General features: G+C 45.0%; 3 non-coding genes and 8 pseudogenes across 3 annotated transcripts; all 11 read left to right on the top strand.

Annotated features, from left to right (window-relative positions):
* Window positions 1-273: 273 nt before the first annotated feature.
* Window positions 274-391, top strand: LOC125600945 (annotated as a pseudogene).
* An 866-nt stretch (window positions 392-1,257) lies between these two features.
* On the top strand, window positions 1,258-1,376 carry LOC125600908. Its single transcript, XR_007333952.1, has one exon. It is a non-coding gene; the product is annotated as a 5S ribosomal RNA (ribosomal RNA).
* Window positions 1,377-1,747: 371 nt separating this feature from the next.
* On the top strand, window positions 1,748-1,868 carry LOC125600886 (annotated as a pseudogene).
* Window positions 1,869-2,234: 366 nt separating this feature from the next.
* On the top strand, window positions 2,235-2,353 carry LOC125600882 (annotated as a pseudogene).
* Window positions 2,354-2,966: 613 nt separating this feature from the next.
* On the top strand, window positions 2,967-3,084 carry LOC125600902 (annotated as a pseudogene).
* Window positions 3,085-3,460: 376 nt separating this feature from the next.
* On the top strand, window positions 3,461-3,579 carry LOC125600932. Its single transcript, XR_007333976.1, has one exon. It is a non-coding gene; the product is annotated as a 5S ribosomal RNA (ribosomal RNA).
* A 373-nt stretch (window positions 3,580-3,952) lies between these two features.
* LOC125600935 lies at window positions 3,953-4,071 on the top strand. Its single transcript, XR_007333979.1, has one exon. It is a non-coding gene; the product is annotated as a 5S ribosomal RNA (ribosomal RNA).
* A 370-nt stretch (window positions 4,072-4,441) lies between these two features.
* On the top strand, window positions 4,442-4,560 carry LOC125600903 (annotated as a pseudogene).
* Window positions 4,561-4,936: 376 nt separating this feature from the next.
* On the top strand, window positions 4,937-5,053 carry LOC125600897 (annotated as a pseudogene).
* A 368-nt stretch (window positions 5,054-5,421) lies between these two features.
* Window positions 5,422-5,540, top strand: LOC125600881 (annotated as a pseudogene).
* Window positions 5,541-5,658: 118 nt separating this feature from the next.
* Window positions 5,659-5,781, top strand: LOC125600904 (annotated as a pseudogene).
* Window positions 5,782-6,000: the final 219 nt, after the last annotated feature.

Raw genomic sequence — 6,000 nt, 5'->3', positions numbered from 1 at the left:
TATAATGGGCGGTGAATAGACGTGCTATTTTTCGGGCTCAATTTCAGCCGTTTTGACCCTCAAACGGGATGAGAAAATTACGGCACGTAAAAAAAAGATTGAAAGCAGTTTCTCAGGGTGTTTTTGAGGCTTTTTAACGCCATTAACCTCGACGCACTTTTTCGCTTTCAAACAAAAACGGGCAGAAAACATCATGTGGGCCCCATGACCTTACACTTGGATTGGCCGGAAACCAAAAAGAAATACAAAAACGCGAGTGTTTGTTGTACTGACGGGTGCGATCATACCAGCACTAAAGCACTGGATCCCATCAGAACTCTTCAGCTAAGCGGGGTTTGGCGAGAGTAGTACTAGGTGGGTGACCTCCCGGGAAGTCCTCGTGTTGCACCCCTTATTATTTTTATTTTTCAGCCTAAAACGAGTCTAAACTTGGAAACCTCATAACTTTTGAACCGTGCGGAACTACGTCACCCATAGAAACCATTGCGGAAAGCCCCAGAGACCATAATGGGCGGTGAATAGACTGTGCAATTTTTTGGGCTCAAAATTCAGCAGTTTTGACCTCAAACGGGATGCAGAAAATTACGGCACGTAAAAAAAGATCGAAAGCAGTTTCTCAGGGTGTTTTGAGGCTTTTCTTACCCCATTAACCTCGACGCACTTTTCGCTCGAAAACAAAACGGCCAGAAAATCATGTGGGCCCCACAGCCTTACACTTGTATTGTCGAGAAAGAAAAGGATATAAGAAACGAGAGTGTTGTACTGACGGGTGTGATTATACAGCACTACTGCACTGGATCCTATCACATCTCGCAGCTAAGCGTGCTTGGACGAGAGTAGTACTAGGATGGGTGACCTCCCGGGAAGTCCTCATGTTGCATCCCTTTATTTTTTTTTATTTTTCAGCCTAAAAAGAGTCTACACTTGGAAACCTCATAACTTTGAACCGTGAGGAACTACGTTCGCCCATAACACCATTCGGAAAAGCCCCTGAAACCATAATGGGCAGTGAATAGACGGTGGAATTTTCGGGCTCAAATTCAGCCATTTTGACCCTCAACGGGATGCAGAAAGTTACGGCACTTAAAAAAGATCGAAAGTGGATTCTCAGGTTGTTTTTGATGCTTTTTTAACGACATTAACCTCGACGCACTTTTTCGCTCAAAACAAAACGGCCAGAAAATCATGTGGTCTCCACGACCTTACACTTGGATTGGCCGGAAAAAGAATATACGAAAACGCGAGTGTTGTACTGACGGGTGCGATCATACCAGCACAAATGCACTAGATCCCATCAGAATTCTGCAGTTAAGCGTGGTTGGGCGAGAGTAGTACTAGGATGGGTGACCTCCCGAGAAGTCCTCGTGTAGCACCCCTTTTTATTTTTATTTTTCAGTTAAAACGAGTCTAAACTTGGAAACCACATAACTTTTGAACCGTTAGGAACTACGTCACCCATAGAACCATTGTGAAAGCCCCAGAGACCATGGGCGGGGGTGAATAGACGGTGCATTTTTCGGGCTCAAATTCAGCCGTTTTGACCCTCAAACGGGATGCAGAAAATTACGGCACGTAAAAAGATTGAAAGCAGTTTCTCAGGGTTGTTTTTGAGGCTTTCTTAACGCCATTAACCTCGACGCACTTTTTCGCTCGAAACAAACGGCCAGAAAATCATGTGGGCCCCATGACCTTACACTTGGATTGGTCGGAAGAAAAGAATATACAAAAACGCGAGTGTTGTACTGGGGGGTGCGATCATACCAGCACTAAAGCACTGGATCCCATCAGAACTCTTCAGCTAAGCGGGGTTTTTGGCGAGAGTAGTACTAGGATGGGTGACCTCCCGGGAAGTCCTCGTGTTGCACCCTTTTTATTTTTATTTTTTCAGCTAAAACGAGTCTAAACTTGGAAACCTCAAACTTTTGAACCGTGAGGAACTACGCACCCATAGAACCATTGCGGAAAGCCCCAGAGACCATAATGGGCGGTGAATAGACGGCGCAATTTTTGGGCTCAAATTCAGCAGTTTTGACCCTCAAACGGGATGCAGAAAATTACGGCACGTAAAAAGATCGAAAGCAGTTTCTCAGGGTGTTTTTGAGGCTTTCTTAACCCCATTAACCTCGACGCACTTTTTCGCTCGAACAAAACGGCCAGAAATCATGTGGGCCCCACAGCCTTACACTTGTATTGGTCGAGAAAAGGATATATAGAAACGAGAGTGTTGTACTGACGGGTGTGATTATACCAGCACTAATGCACTGGATCCTATCATATCTCCGCAGCTAAGCGTGCTTGGACGAGAGTAGTACTAGGATGGGTGACCTCCCGGGAAGTCCTCATGTTGCATCCCTATTATTTTTTATTTTATTTTCAGCCTAAAAAGAGTCTAAACTTGGAAACCTCATAACTTTTGAACCGTGAGGAACTACGTCGCCATTAACACCATTTCGGAAAAAGCGAGTGTTGTACTGACGGGTGCGATCATACCGCCACAAATGCATGGATCCATCAGAATTCTGCAGTTAGCGGCGTTGGCCGAGGAGAGTAGTACTAGGATGGGGACTCCCTCCCGGGAAGTCCTCGTGTTGCACCCCTTTTTATTTTTATTTTTCAGCCTAAAACGAGTCTAAACTTGGAAACCTCATAACTTTTGAACCGTGAGGAACTATCACCCATAGAACAATTGCGGAAAAGCCCCAGACACCATAATGGGTGGTGAATAGACGGTGCATTTTTCGGGCTCAAATTCAGCCGTTTTGACCCTCAAACGGGATGCAGAAAATTACGGCACGTAAAAAGATCGAAAGCAGTTTCTCAGGGTGTTTTTGAGGCTTTCTTAACGCCATTAACCTCGACGCACTTTTTCGCTCGAAACAAAACGGCCAGAAAATCATGTGGGCCCCACAGCCTTACACTTGTATTGGCCGAGAAAAAGGATATAAGAACGAGAGTGTTGTACTGACGGGTGCGATTATACCAGCACTAATGCACTGGATCCTATCACATCTCCGCAGCTAAGCGTGCTTGGACGAGAGTAGTAAAGGATGGGTGACCTCCCGGGAAGTCCTCATGTTGCATCCCTTTTATTTTTTATTTTTATTTTCAGCCTAAAACGAGTCTAAACTGGGAGACCTCATAACTTTTGAACCGTGAGGAACTACGTCGCCCATAACACCATTTCGGAAAGCCCCTGAAACCATAATGGGCGGTGAATAGACGGTGCAATTTTTCGGGCTCAAATTCAGCCATTTTGACCCTCAAACGGGATGCAGAAAGTTACGGCACTTAAAAAAGATCGAAAGCGGATTCTCAGGTTGTTTTTGATGCTTTCTTAACGCCATTAACCTCGACTCACTTCTTCGCTCAAATCAAAACGAGAAGAGAATCATGTGGGCCCCACCTTACACTTGGATGGCCGAAAACAAAGAATATACGGAAATGCGAGTTTTGTACTTACGGGTGTAATCATACCAGCACTAATGCACTGGATCCCATCAGAACTCTTCAGCTAAGCGGGGTTTGGCGAGAGTAGTACTAGGATGGGTGACCTCCCGGGAAGTCCTCGTGTTGCACCCCTTTTTATTTTTATTTTTCAGCCTAAAACGAGTCTAAACTTGGAAACCTCATAACTTTTGAACCGTGAGGAACTACGTCACCCATAGAACCATTGTGGAAAGCCCCAGAGACCATAATGGGCGGTGAATAGACGGTGCTATTTTTCGGGCTCAAATTCAGCCGTTTTGACCCTCAAACGGGATGCAGAAAATTACGGCACGTAAAAAAGATCGAAAGCAGTTTCTCAGGTGTTTTTGAGGCTTTCTTAACGCCATTAACCTCGACGCACTTTTTCGCTCGAAACAGAACGGCCAGAAAATCATGTGGGCCCCATGACCTTACACTTGGATTGGCCGGAACAAAGAATATACAAAAACGCGAGTGTTGTACTGACGGGTGCGATCATACCAGCACTAAAGCACTGGATTCCATCAAAACTCTTCAGCTAAGCGGGGTTTGGCGAGAGTAGTACTAGGATGGGTGACCTCCCGGGAAGTCCTCGTGTTGCACCCCTTTTTATTTTTTATTTTCAGCCTAAAACGAGTCTAAACTTGGAAACCTCATAACTTTTGAACCATGAGGAACTACGTCACCCATAGAACCATTGCGGAAAGCCCCAGTGACCATAATGGGCGGTGAATAGACGGTGCAATTTTTTGGGCTCAAATTCAGCCGTTTTGACCCTCAAACGGGATGCAGAAAATTACGGCACTTAAAAAAGATCGAAAGAAGTTTCTCAGGTGTTTTTGAGGCTTTCTTAACTCCATTAACCTCGACGCACTTTTTCGCTGGAAACAAAACGGCCAGAAAATCATGTGGGCCCACAGCTTACACTTGTATTGGTCGAGAAAAGGATATATAGAAACGAGAGTGTTTTACTGACGGGTGTGATTATACCAGCACTAATGCACTGGATCCTATCACATATCGCAGCTAAGCGTGCTTTGGACGAGAGTAGTACTAGGATGGGTGACCTCCCGGGAAGTCCTCATGTTGCATCCCTTTTATTTTTTATTTTTATTTTTCAGCCTAAAAAGAGTCTAAACTTGGAAACCTCATAACTTTTGAACCGTGAGGAACTACGTCGCCATAATACCATTTCGGAAAGCCCCTGAAACCATAATGGGCGGTGAATAGACGGTGCAATTTTCGGGCTCAAATTCAGCCATTTTGACCCTCAAACGGGATGCAGAAAATTACGGCACGTAAAAAAGATTGAAAGCAGTTTCTCAGGTTGTTTTTGATGCTTTTTTAACGCCATTAACCTCGACGCACTTTTTCGCTAAAAACAAAATGGCCAGAAAATCATGTGGGCCCCACGACCTTACACTTGGATTGGCGGAACAAAGAATATACGAAACGCGAGTGTTGTACTGACGGGTGCGATCATACCAGCACAAATGCACTGGATCCCATCAGAATCTGCAGTTAAGAGTGGTTGGCGAGAGTAGTACTAGGATGGGTGACCTCCCGGGAAGTCCTCGTGTTGCACCCCTTTTTATTTTTTTTTCAGCCTAAAACGAGTCTAAACTTGGAAACCTCATAACTTTTGAACCGTGAGGAACTACGTCACCCATAGAACCATTGCGGAAAGCCCCAGACACCATAATGGGCGGTGAATAGACGTTGCTATTTTTCGGGCTCAAATTCAGCCGTTTTGACCCTCAAACGGGATGCAGAAAATTACGGCACGTAAAAAAGATCGAAAGCAGTTTCTCAGGGTGTTTTGAGGCTTTCTTAACCCCATTAACCTCGACGCACTTTTTCGCTCGAAACAAAACGGCCAGAAAATCATGTGGGCCCACAGCCTTACACTTGTATTGTCGAGAAAAGGATATATAGAAACGAGAGTGTTGTACTGACGGGTGTGATTATACCAGCACTAATGCACTGGATCCTATCATATCTCCGCAGCTAAGCGTGCTTGGACGAGAGTAGTACTAGGATGGGTGACCTCCCGGGAAGTCCTCATGTTGCATCCCTTTTATTTTATTTTTATTTTTCAGCCTAAAAAGAGTCTAAATTGGAAACCTCATAACTTTTGAACCGTGAGGAACTACGTCGCCATAACACACCATCGAAAACGCGAGTGTTTACTGACGGTGCGATCATACCAGCACAAATGCACTGGATCCATCAGAATTCTGCAGTTAAGCGTGGTTGGGGCGAGAGTAGTTTACTAGGATGGGTGACCTCCCGGGAAGTCCTCGTGTGTAGCACCCCTTTTATTTTTATTTTTCAGCCTAAAAGAGTCTAAACTTGGAAACCTCATAACTTTTGAACCGTGAGGAACTACGTCACCCATAGAACCATTGCGGAAAGCCCCAGACACCATAATGGGTGGTGAATAGACGGTGCATTTTTCGGGCTCAATTCAGCCGTTTTGACCCTCAAACGGGATGCAGAAAATTACGGCACGTAAAAAAGATCGAAAGCAGTTTC

Source organism: Brassica napus, unplaced genomic scaffold, assembly GCF_020379485.1.
Source record: "Brassica napus cultivar Da-Ae unplaced genomic scaffold, Da-Ae ScsIHWf_2418;HRSCAF=3126, whole genome shotgun sequence".
NCBI classification, from domain to species: domain Eukaryota; kingdom Viridiplantae; phylum Streptophyta; class Magnoliopsida; order Brassicales; family Brassicaceae; genus Brassica; species Brassica napus.
Note: the sequence above shows the minus strand (reverse complement) of the source record. Positions and strands in the feature narration are given on the sequence as shown.